Raw genomic sequence first — 11,787 nt, 5'->3', positions numbered from 1 at the left:
TTTTCCTGGCCTGTGGTTACAACAGCAAACATAACAGTTAACAAATCCTGCCCCTAGGCATTTATAGTCTAGTGGAGGAGACAGCAATAGGCAATAAGGAAAATATAAATTTTGTGAGCTGTCGTGTCATGGAGAAAAATACTGCAAAGGCCATGGGGTAGGGAGTGCTTGGGTAGGTGGGTCAGAGAAGGCCCCCTCAGAGGGTGATATGTGAGTGGGCTCTGTTGTGGGCCGAACCGTGGCCCCCTGAATGACGTGCCCACGTCTCAACCCATGGTACATGTGACCGTGACATTATTTGGCAAAAGGGTTTTTGCAGATGTAATTGAGTTAAGTAAGGATCTGGAGATGAGATAATCCTGAATTAACCAGTGGGCCCTAAATCCAAAGCAAGTGTCTTTGTGAGAGGAGGAGGCACACAGGGGAGGCTGGGTGAGGATGAGTTTCCAGGGAGAATGAGCCTGAGTCAGGGTCATGTGTGGCCAGAGGAGAGTAGCAGAATGAGGTCAGAGGTCACAGATGAGGGAGGCTGGCAGGGGGCAGATGACTGAGGCCTTCTGGGCCACAGTGAGGACCTGAGCCGCTGGTCTGGGTGAGATGGGGAACTTTGGGCCGAGTTTCCGCCTGAGCAAATAAAATGCAAGGATAGAGGTGCCATCAACCAAGACGGGAAAGGCTGCAGGTGGAGCAAGTTTTGAGGGTAAATCAGGATGTGGAGTTTGGACTCGGTAAGCTGAGAAGCCCAGTGGGCATCGGGGGATGATGTCAGGGAGGCAGTCCGGTGCAGGACTCTGGACTTTCAGGGATGGGCTAGGAGGGAGACCCCCATCTGGGAACCGTCAGCTTTTCATGTGCCCTGCAGGGTGATGAGAGCAGAGGGTGAGGGGTGCAGGGCCAGAGGGGGATGGTGGCCCCCAGGGTGTGCAGGTCCTGGACACGAGGAGGAACCAGCAGAGGGGACCGAGGAGGAGCAGTGGCCAGAAGGTGGGTCCGAGAAACAGCAAGAGGAAAGTGCTCGCAGGGGGGCTGGTGCTCACAGGGGGGTGAGGGTGGAGGACCGGTGGTCTGGGCAGCTTGGAGGCCAAGGGATCATCGGGAGCTTTCCAGGGCCCAGGAGGTGGCCACACCCACTTGGAGCAGTGTCAGGAGAGACGGGGAAGAGGGAGTGTGGACCCAGGCAGAGGCAGCTCTAAGGGAGACATGGTGCAGGAGGGAGTCTGTCTACAATGCGGATGGGAGCACTCTACAGGAAGGAAGACTGGCTGAGGCAGGGGTGAGGGGCACAGTGAGGAATGGTGCCCTTCACGGAGGTGGGGGTGGGAGGAGACCCAGGCCTTTTTTTTTTTTTAATTTTTTTTATTCTTATGTTAATCCCCATACATTACATCATTAGTTTTAGATGAAGTGTTCCATGATTCATTGTTTGTGCATAACACCAGTGCTCCATGCAGAACGTGCCCTCCTCAATACCCACCACCAGGCTAACCCATCCTCCCACCCCCCTCCCCTCTAGAACCCTGTTTGTTTTTCAGAGTCCATCGTCTCTCATGGTTCGTCTCCCCCTCCGATTTCCCCCTCTTCATTCTTCCCCTCCCGCTACCTTCTTCTTCTTCTTCTTTTTTTTGTTCTTAAAATATATTGCATTATTTGTTTCAGAGGTACAGATCTGAGATTCAACAGTCTTGCACAATTCACAGCGCTTACCAGAGCACATACCCTCCCCAGTGTCTATCACCCAGTCACCCCATCCCTCCCACCCCACCCCCCACTCCACCAACCCTCGGTTTGTTTCCTGAGATTAAGAATTCCTCATATCAGTGAGATCATATGATACATGTCTTTCTCTGTTTGACTTATTTCACTCAACATAATACCCTCCAGTTCCATCCACGTCGTTGCAAATGGCAAGATCTCGTTCCTTTTGATGGCTGCATAATATTCCATTGTATATATATACCACATCTTCTTTATCCATTCATCTGTTGATGGACATCTTGGCTCATTCCAGTTTGGCTATTGTGGACATTGCTGCTGTAAACATCGGGGTGCACGTACCCCTTCGGATCCCTACTTTTGTATCTTTGGGGTAAATACCCAGTAGTGCAATTGCTGGATCATATGGTAGCTCTATTTTCAACTTTTTGAGGAACCTCCATACAGTTTTCCAGAGTGGCTGCACCAGCTTGCATTCCCACCAACAGTGTAGGGGGGTTCCCCTTTCTCCGCATCCCCGCCAACATCTGTCGTTTCCTGACTTGTTAATTTTAGCCATTCTGACTGGTGTGAGGTGGTATCTCATTGAGGTTTTGATTTGGATTTCCCTGATGCCGAGCAATATTGAGCACTTTTTCATGTGTCTGTTGGCCATTTGGATGTCTTCTTTGGAAAAATGTCTGTTCATGTCTTCTGCCCATTTCTTGATTGGATTCTTTGTTCTTTGGGTGTTGAGTTTGATGAGTTCTTTATAGATTTTGGATACTAGCCCTTTATCTGATATGTCATTTGCAAATATCTTCTCCCATTCTGTCGGTTGTCTTTTGGTTTTGTTGACTGTTTCCTTTGCTTTGCAAAAGCTTTTTATCTTGATGAAGTCCCAATAGTTCATTTTTGCCCTTGCCTCCCTTGCCTTTGGTGATGTTTCTAGGAAGAAGTTGCTTCGGCTGAGGTCAAAGAGGTTGCTGCCTGTGTTCTCCTTTAGGATTTTGATGGACTCCTGTCTCACATTGAGGTCTTTCAACCATTTGGAGTCTATTTTTGTGTGTGGTGTAAGGAAATGGTCCAGTTTCATTCTTCTGCATGTGGCTATCCAATTTTCCCAACACCATTTGTTGAAGAGACTGTCTTTGTTCCATTGGACATTCTTTCCTGCTTTGTCAAAGATGAGTTGACCATAGAGTTGAGGGTCCATTTCTGGACTCTCTATTCTGTTCCATTGATCTATGTGTCTGTTTTTGTGCCAGTACCATGCTGTCTTGATGATGACAGCTTTGTAATAGAGCTGGAAGTCCGGAATTGTGATGCCGCCGGCTTTGCTTTTCTTTTTCAACATTCCTCTGGCTATGCGGGGTCTTTTCTGGTTCCATACAAATTTTAGGATTATTTGTTCCATTTCTTTGAAAAAAGTGGATGGTATTTTGATGGGGATTGCATTGAATGTGTAGATTGCTCTAGGTAGCATTGACATCTTCACAATATTTGTTCTTCCAATCCATGAGCATGGAACGTTTTTCCATTTCTTTGTGTCTTCCTCAATTTCTTTCATGAGTATTTTATAGTTTTCTGAGTACAGATCCTTTGTCTCTTTGGTTAGATTTATTCCTAGGTATCTTATGGTTTTGGGTGCAATTGTAAATGGGATCGACTCCTTAATTTCTCTTTCTTCTGTCTTGTTGTTGGTGTATAGGAATGCCACTGACTTCTGTGCATTGATTTTATATCCTGCCACTTTACTGAATTCCTGTATGAGTTCTAGCAGTTTTGGGGTGGAGTCTTTTGGGTTTTCCACATAAAGTATCATATCATCTGCAAGGAGTGAGAGTTTGACTTCTTCCTTGCCGATTTGGATGCCTTTGATTTCTTTTTGTTGTCTGATTGCTGTGGCTAGGACTTCCAATACTATGTTGAATAGCAGTGGTGATAGTGGACATCCCTGCCGCGTTCCTGACCTTAGGGGGAAAGCTCTCAGTTTTTCCCCATTGAGAATGATATTCGCTGTAGGTTTTTCATAGATGGCTCTTACGATATTGAGGTATGTACCCTCTATCCCTATACCCTGAAGAGTTTTGATCAAGAAAGGATGCTGTACTTTGTCAAATGCTTTTTCTGCATCTATTGAGAGGATCATATGGTTCTTGTTCTTTCTTTTGTTAATGTATTGTATCACATTGATTGATTTGCGGATGTTGAACCAACCTTGCAGCCCAGGGATAAATCCCACTTGGTCATGGTGAATAATCCTTTTAATGTACTGTTGGATCCTATTGGCTAGTATTTTGGTGAGAATTTTTGCATCCATGTTCATCAGGGATATTGGTCTGTAATTCTCCTTTTTGATGGGGTCTTTGTCTGGTTTTGGGATCAAGGTAATGCTGGCCTCATAAAATGAGTTTGGAAGTTTTCCTTCCATTTCTATTTTTTGGAACAGTTTCAGAAGAATAGGTATTAATTCTTCTTGAAATGTTTGGTAGAATTCCCCTGGGAAGCCATCTGGCCCTGGGCTTTTGTTTGTTGGGAGATTTTTGATGACTGCTTCAATTTCCTTAGTGGTTATAGGTCTGTTCAGGTTTTCTATTTCATTCTGGTTCAGTTTTGGTAGTTGGTACATCTCTAGGAATGCATCCATTTCTTCCAGGTTATTTAATTTGCTGGCATAGAGTTGCTCATAATATGTTCTTATAATTGTTTGTATTTCTTTGGTGTTGGTTGTGATCTCTCCTCTTTCATTCATGATTTTGTTGATTTGGGTCATTTCTCTTCTCTTTTTGATAAGTCTGGCCAGGGGTTTATCAATCTTGTTAATTCTTTCAAAGAACCAGCTCCTAGTTTCGTTGATCTGTTCTACTGTTCTTTTAGTTTCTATTTCATTGATTTCTGCTCTGATCTTTATTATTTCTCTTCTCCTGCTGGGTTTAGGCTTTATTTGCTGTTCTTTCTCCAGCTCCTTTAGGTGTAGGGTTAGGTTGTGTACTTGAGACCTTTCTTGCTTCTTGAGAAAGGCTTGTATTGCTATATACTTTCCTCTTAGGACTGCCTTTGCTGCATCCCAAAGATTTTGAATAGTTGTGTTTTCATTTTCATTGGTTTCCATGTATTTTTTTAATTCTTCTTTAATTTCCTGGTTGACCCATTCGTTCTTCAGTAGGATGCTCTTTAGCCTCCATGTATTTGAGTTCTTTCTGACTTTTGTCTTGTGATTGAGCTCTAGTTTCAAAGCATTGTGGTCTGAAAATAGGCAGGGAATGATTCCAATCTTTTGGTACCGGTTGAGACCTGATTTATGACCTAGGATGTGATCTATTCTGGAGAATGTTCCATGGGCACTAGAGAAGAATGTGTATTCCGTTGCTTTGGGGTGGAATGTTCTGAATATGTCTGTAAAGTCCATTTGGTCCAGTGTGTCATTTAAAGTCTTTATTTCCTTGTTGATCTTTTGCTTAGACGATCTGTCCATTTCAGTGAGGGGGGTGTTAAAGTCCCCCACTATTATTGTATTGTTGTCGATGTGTTTCTTTGCTTTTGTTATTAATTGTCTTATATAATTGGCTGCTCCCATGTTAGGGGCATAGATATTTACAATTGTTAGATCTTCTTGTTGGATAGATCCTTTAAGTATGATATAGTGTCCTTCCTTATCTCTTATTACAGTCTTTGGTTTAAAATCTAATTTGTCTGATATAAGGATTGCCACCCCAGCTTTCTTTTGGTGTCCATTAGCATGGTAAATGGTTTTCCACCCCCTCACTTTCAATCTGGGGCTGTCTTTGGGTCGAAAATGAGTCTCTTGCAGACAGCATATCGATGGGTCTTGTTTTTTAATCCAGTCTGTTAGCCTGTGTCTTTTGATTGGGGCATTGAGCCCATTTACATTCAGGGTAACTATTGAAAGATAGGAATTTAGTGCCATTGTATTGCCTGTAAGGTGACTGTTACCGTATATTGTCTGTGTTCCTTTCTGGTCTATATTGCTTTTAGGCTCTCTCTTTGCTTAGAGGACCCCTTTCAAGATTTCCTGTAGGGCTGGTTTTGTGTTTGCAAATTCCTTTAGTTTTTGTTTGTCCTGGAAGCTTTTTATCTCTCCTTCAATTTTCAATGACAGCCTAGCTGGATAGAGTATTCTTGGCTGCATATTTTTCTCATTTAGTGCTCTGAATATATCCTGCCAGTCCTTTCTGGCCTGCCAGGTCTCTGTGGATAGGTCTGTTGCCAATCTAATGTTTCTACCCTTGTAGGTTACATATCTCTTCTCCCGAGCTGCTTTCAGGATTTTCTCTTTGTCTCTGAGACTCGTAAGTTTTACTATTAGATGTCGGGGTGTTGACCTATTTTTATTGATTTTGAGAGGGGTTCTCTGTGCTTCCTGGATTTTCATGCCTGTTTCCTTTCCCAAATTAGGGAAGTTCTCTGCTATAATTTGCTCCATTATACCTTCTGCCCCTCTCTCTCTTTCTTCTTCTTCTGGGATCCCAATTATTCTAATGTTGTTTCGTCTTATGGTATCACTTATCTCTCGAATTCTGCCCTCGTGATCCAGTAGTTGTTTATCTCTCTTTTTCTCAGCTTCTTTATTTTCCATCATTTCATCTTCTATATTACTGATTCTCTCTTCTGCCTCATTTATTCTAGCAGTTAGCGCCCCCATTTTTGATTGCACCTCATTAATAGCCTTTTTGATTTCTACTTGGTTGGATTTTAGTTCTTTTACTTCTCCAGAAAGGGTTTCTCTAATAACTTCCATATTTTTTTCAAGCCCAGCTAGTATCTTTAAAGTGATGATTCTGAACTCTAGATCTGACATCATACTAATGTCCATATTGAGTAGGTGCCTGGCAGTCGGTACTACCTCTTGTTCTTTTTGTTGAGGTGATTTTTTCCATCTTGTCATTTTGTGCAGAGGAGAATAGATTAATGAGAGAACAAAATGCTAGCAGAGTAACAACGTCCCCAGAAAATATACTCTAAACAAATCAGAAAAGACTTGAAGCAGTGGGAAAAGAAAGGGAAAGAGAGAAAAAAGAAAAAGAAAAAAAAGAAAAAGATAAAGATAAAAACAAAAACAAACAAAACAAAACAACAACAACAACAACAAAAAAACCAGAATGTGATCAAATATGATCAGGCTGGTATATAGATCAGTGCCACACACTAGATTTGGGGTGTATTTTGGTCTTTTAGAAGAAAGTGCCTCCCAAAATTTTAAAGAAAGAAAAACTTATATATGTACAAAAATAAGGGTTGCTATGATGAAGGGATGGAATATGACTGTAAAGATGGAAATTATAAAAAATTTTATAACAGGAATTGATAAGAAGTTGTTTGAAAAAAAGAAAGAAGAGGATTTAAAAAAGAAAAAAAAAGGGAGAGGATGTGATCAGGCAGGGGAATAGAAAACACCATATACTAGAGATTTAGGGTATATTTTAATCTGTTAGAAGAAACTATCTCAAAATTTTAAAGAGAGAACAACTTATATATATAAGCCAAAAATACGGGTAACTACTATGAAGGGATAGAATATGACTCTAAAAATGAAAAATAAAAATGTTTTTTTTTAAAAAAAGGGATTGATAAGATGTTGGTTGAAAAAGGGAAAAAGAAAAATTCAAAAAGAAAAAAAAAGAAAAAAAGACAGTTAAAAAAAAATAACTTTGAAAGACTACAGAATCATGGTAAAAAAGCCATGAATTCTATGTGCAGTAGTACCCTAGCGCTGGAGTTCTGCCGTTCTCATTGATGGGTAAACTTGGCCTTGGCGGGCTGTTCTCGCTGATCTTCTGGGGAGGGGCCTGTTGCCGTGGTTTCCAAATGTCTTTGCCGGAGGCGGAATTGCCCCGCCCTTGCCCCCTCCCGGCTAAGTAATCTGCTCGGGTTTGCTCTCCGGGGCTTTTGTTCCCTGCGAGCTTTTCGTACAGCTTTGGAGGCGGAGAGTGAAAATGGCGGCCTCCCAATCTCCGCCCTGGAGGAGCCGAGAACTCGGGGCCCCGCTCCTCAGTGAGCCCCCAGAGAAAAGCCGTCAGTCACTCCCGTCTCCCCGGTCTCCAGCCGCACTCCGTGCTCACCCGGCCTGTGACCGCGCGTTTCTATCTCTGGCACCCGACCCCGGGTGGAGTCTCCAAACCCAGCAGATCCCTGCGGCGCACTCCCGCGCGGCTCCTCCCGGGGGAGGAAGGTGAGTCTCCCCGGATCTGCCGCTTGTTGGGTCCCTGCTGGAGGAGCAGGGGCCCGACTGTGCCGCGGATCACGGTTGATGGCCACCCCGAGCTGAGAGCCCGCGCCTGGGCTCCGCCTCTGCAGCCGGCTTCCCTGCTCCGATACCTGGGAGCTCTGCCGCACTCAGTCACCCCCGGTCTTTCTGTGACCCCGAGGGTCCTGAGACCACACTGTCCCGGAGGGTTCCACCCCCCGCTTAGCCACCAGAGTGACGTCCCTCGGCGGAGCAGACTTTTAAAAGTTCCGATTTTGTGCTCGGTGGTTCTATCACTTGCCAGAAGCGGCTGACAGAGGCCCCTCCCCCACCATCTATCCTCCCGAATATCGCCTCGGATTCACTTCTCCACACGTCCTACCTTCCAGAAGGTGGTCGCTTTTCTGATGAGAGAGTTGTTGCTCTTCTTTTCTTCGATCTCCTGTTGAGTTCGTAGGTGTTCAGAATGGTTTGATCCCTATCCAGCCGAATTCCTGAGAGGAGACGAAATCCAGGTCTCCTACTCCTCCGCCATCTTAGAGACCCAGGCCTTTGTCAGGAAGGTTAGCTATCTGCCCCCAGGCAAGGAGGTGATGGGGCCTACCTCCCACCAAACCTCCCAAGGCAGGGTGGTGGGGTGGGGGGCGGTCTCACTTACGTCCAGGTCCGCTTAGCACCCCCTCTCTTTCCCACTGACTATAGGACTTGTACACTTGCTCTCCTTCTCTGGGCTTATTTCCTCAATTGTAAAACAGGATAAAACAATCAGGCCTGCCCCTAATATTTGCAGGGACTGGGACAGGCATACAAAACGTCGTCCATATACCATCAATCTAAGTATTTAAAAGTTACAAATGAAGCCAAGCACACACATTGTTGAGTAAAGTATGTCCCATCCTCCTACTTTGGCAGGCATACCTTCAAAAGAATCCAGAAGCCGAGGTTTGCATTTAGAACCCTAGGGGTCCCGGGAGGGCTGGCCAGGACGTGATGGCCCAGCCCCACTGGCTTCCTTTGCTCCCCACCTGCGTCTGTCTCTCCCTGGGGGTGACATATGGGTGCCTGCCCAGCCGCACACCCATGCTCCAACCATGCTGCCCACCGCCGGCCTCTCGGGCACCCAGGCAGCCTCGTGTGCTTTGGGAGGGTGGACCCAGCGCAGAGGCCCATGCGGGCCCTGTGGGAGGGCAGTGGGGTTACTTGGGCAAGGAATGCTTCGTCTCCAGATCTGGGAGTGTGCTCTAGAAGTGGGGGCCCTATGACCTTCTCAGCCCCAAGAAGGGGCACATCGGGGTAAGGGCCCACTGAGGGCCTTCCGGGTGTGGCTCCCAGGGTGGGTTTGCCGTGAGGGTGACGATGAGATCGGAACCCCAAGTCAAGGATCAGCACAGTGCCTGGCACACGGTAGGTGCCTTATAAAACGTTGCTACTTTATTTTTGTTATGTTTCTAGTCGTTAGGAACTGGACAAGGCGCCTCCACCCTCAGCCCTCTGGCCACCCACCCCAGACTCTGGGCTCGCGGACAGCATCCCCTGCAGCCTCGCCCTCACTCTGCTCAGCCACTTCCCTTCAGAAAGCCCTCCTTCCGAAGGTCATTAGGGAAGTTTCTGGTCCGTCTTCAGTGTGTCAGACGTTTCCTCCCCGAAGGAGTCTGCCTTGCCCCTTCCCGTTCTGTCTGGTCGGGTGAGCCGGTCTCCTCTGCCCGCTCCCCGTGGACTGTTAGGCCCCGGTCCGAAGCTGGGGTGGCCGCCTCTCACTGCGCAGGCCCCTGTCCCGGCCGGTGGGTCCTGGACACCTCAGGACTTTGCTTCTTTTGCTCTGCCCAGCCTGGCGGGCAGCCAAGCACCAAACTGATTGCTGAGCTGAGGAATTTAACTTGGTGCTCAGAAATCCCTGCTGGAATTTTCCGTTGAGATAAGCAGGGGTGAAGGTTTTGAGGCAAGGCAGGCGACCCTTTTCTGCTTATCTCAAAGGCCCTAGGAGATAAGAACATTCTGGAAGATCTGTCCTTCAGCCATCTATCACATGAGTCTGATCCTTTAACGCCCACTCTGTAAGGAAGCCCGAGGAGGAAAGGGAAGCCCTCTTCCCCACGGACCCCCAGACAGGCCCACTGGGCACGCCTCCTGGGAAGGGGCTGTATCGACGGTCGTGGCCTCTGCAACAGGAGTCGGGGGGCTGTGGGGTCCGGGCAGGTCGTTGGCAGTGTCCGCTACATGGCCTGATAACCGCGTTGAAAATCTCAGAAATGTTCCTGTGGCAGTGGCTCAGGCGTTTGCCACATGACCCCAGGGAGGCAAATGGGTGGAAAGTTACGGAAGGCTCGTGTGGATGGGAAGGAGCCCGCATGCAGGGGGGCCGCCTCAGGGAGCAGAGGAGCCCCCCGTCCCTGGCGATACTGGAGCAGAGACCGAAAAATCTGTTGGCCAGGGTGCTGCAGAGGTTCTTCCGACACCAGATAATCCCCAGGGGCCCTTCCGGCTTCAAAATTCCAGGATTTGGGTTTTCTTTCAAAAGGGGAATCTAAGCCTGTGAACGGGTGTGCTTGTATACGTGGGTTGATGCAGGGGCATAGCAAAGTGGCAGCTCTGTGAATGCCAGGACAGGGACGTTGATGAAATGCCGAGAGAGAAAGCTAAAAAGTTGGCACAAGTCTATCAAGATAATATTGGCGGTGGGCACTTAAGTAAATTGCTCGTGTACTATTTTTGCCTAGTTTCCACAGCAAGCAGCAGTGATTAGGGTTATGGCGCAGAATGTGCTCTAAGTGTCGATCCTCCCTGTCGGGGAGTTTCTTTGTGCCTGGGTCTGACTGTGTCTATGTGGGAATGCATCTTCAGACTGATTGATTGATTCATTGATTGATTTAAAAATTTTATTTATTCATTTGAGAGAGAGAGAGAGCATGAGCACCGGGTAGCAGCAGAGGGAGAGGGAGAAGCAGACGCCCTGCGTGGCAGGGAGCCGGACACGGGGCTCAATCCCAGGACCTTGGGACCATGACCTGAGCCGCGGGGCTGATCCCAAGACCCTGAGATCGTGACCTGAGCTGAAGTCAGCCTCTTCGCCGACTGAGCCCCCCAGGAGCCCTGTTTCTTTAGATTTAAACATGAGAGCGCAGGTTTCTCTCTCTTGGTGGATGTCTCTTTGGAGTGAGGTCGTCTTACAGAGACGAATGGCACATTTGGGACCCTCAGGTGGGGAGCAGGTGTGGAGGGTAGTGAGTGCAGAGGTCCCTGTGGGAGGGACAAGACTCAGCCGGGTGATGCATGTGCAAGCTAACACCGAGACCAGAAAAGTGATGAGCCCCCCGGACCTCACGAGTAGCTGGGTCCCAGCCTCTCACAGTGCCCCTGGGCCTTGTGAGGTGGGAAGGGCTCAGGGTGTTTGGGGTTGGCCTGAACCCTAGGGCCAGCGGGTGGGTCCCACCATCCACCAGCAGTGTGCTAATGGGGAGCTTTCCCTCTGGGTCAGCTGGGCAGGGTGAGGGCTTTAGCTCACGCTGGGGTAAGCAGGATTCTAGTGTGGCTCTCAAGACCACTGGCACATGGTGTCCACACCTGGTATGATCCCCTCCCCCTGAGGGTGCTCAGGGCTCCTGAGTTAGGTTGTGTGATATGGCAAAGGGGAAGGGGTGTTTGCAGATGTAATGAAGGTCCCTTATCAGTTGATTTGAGTTAATGAAAAGGGAGAGGTGCCTAGTGGGCCTCACCTAATCAGGCGAGCCCTTTAAAAGAGGGTCTGGAAGTCAGACAGACTCTCCTGCCGGCCTTGAAGAGCAGGCCGGCCTGTGTGAAAGGGCCACATGAGGGCGCCTGGGTGGCTCAGTTGGTTGAGCGACTGCCTTCAGCTCAGGTCATGATCCTGGAGTCCCTGGATCGAGTCC

The sequence above is a fragment of the Neomonachus schauinslandi genome, chromosome 3, assembly GCF_002201575.2.
Source record: "Neomonachus schauinslandi chromosome 3, ASM220157v2, whole genome shotgun sequence".
NCBI classification, from domain to species: domain Eukaryota; kingdom Metazoa; phylum Chordata; class Mammalia; order Carnivora; family Phocidae; genus Neomonachus; species Neomonachus schauinslandi.
This window is presented reverse-complemented; position numbering follows the sequence as displayed.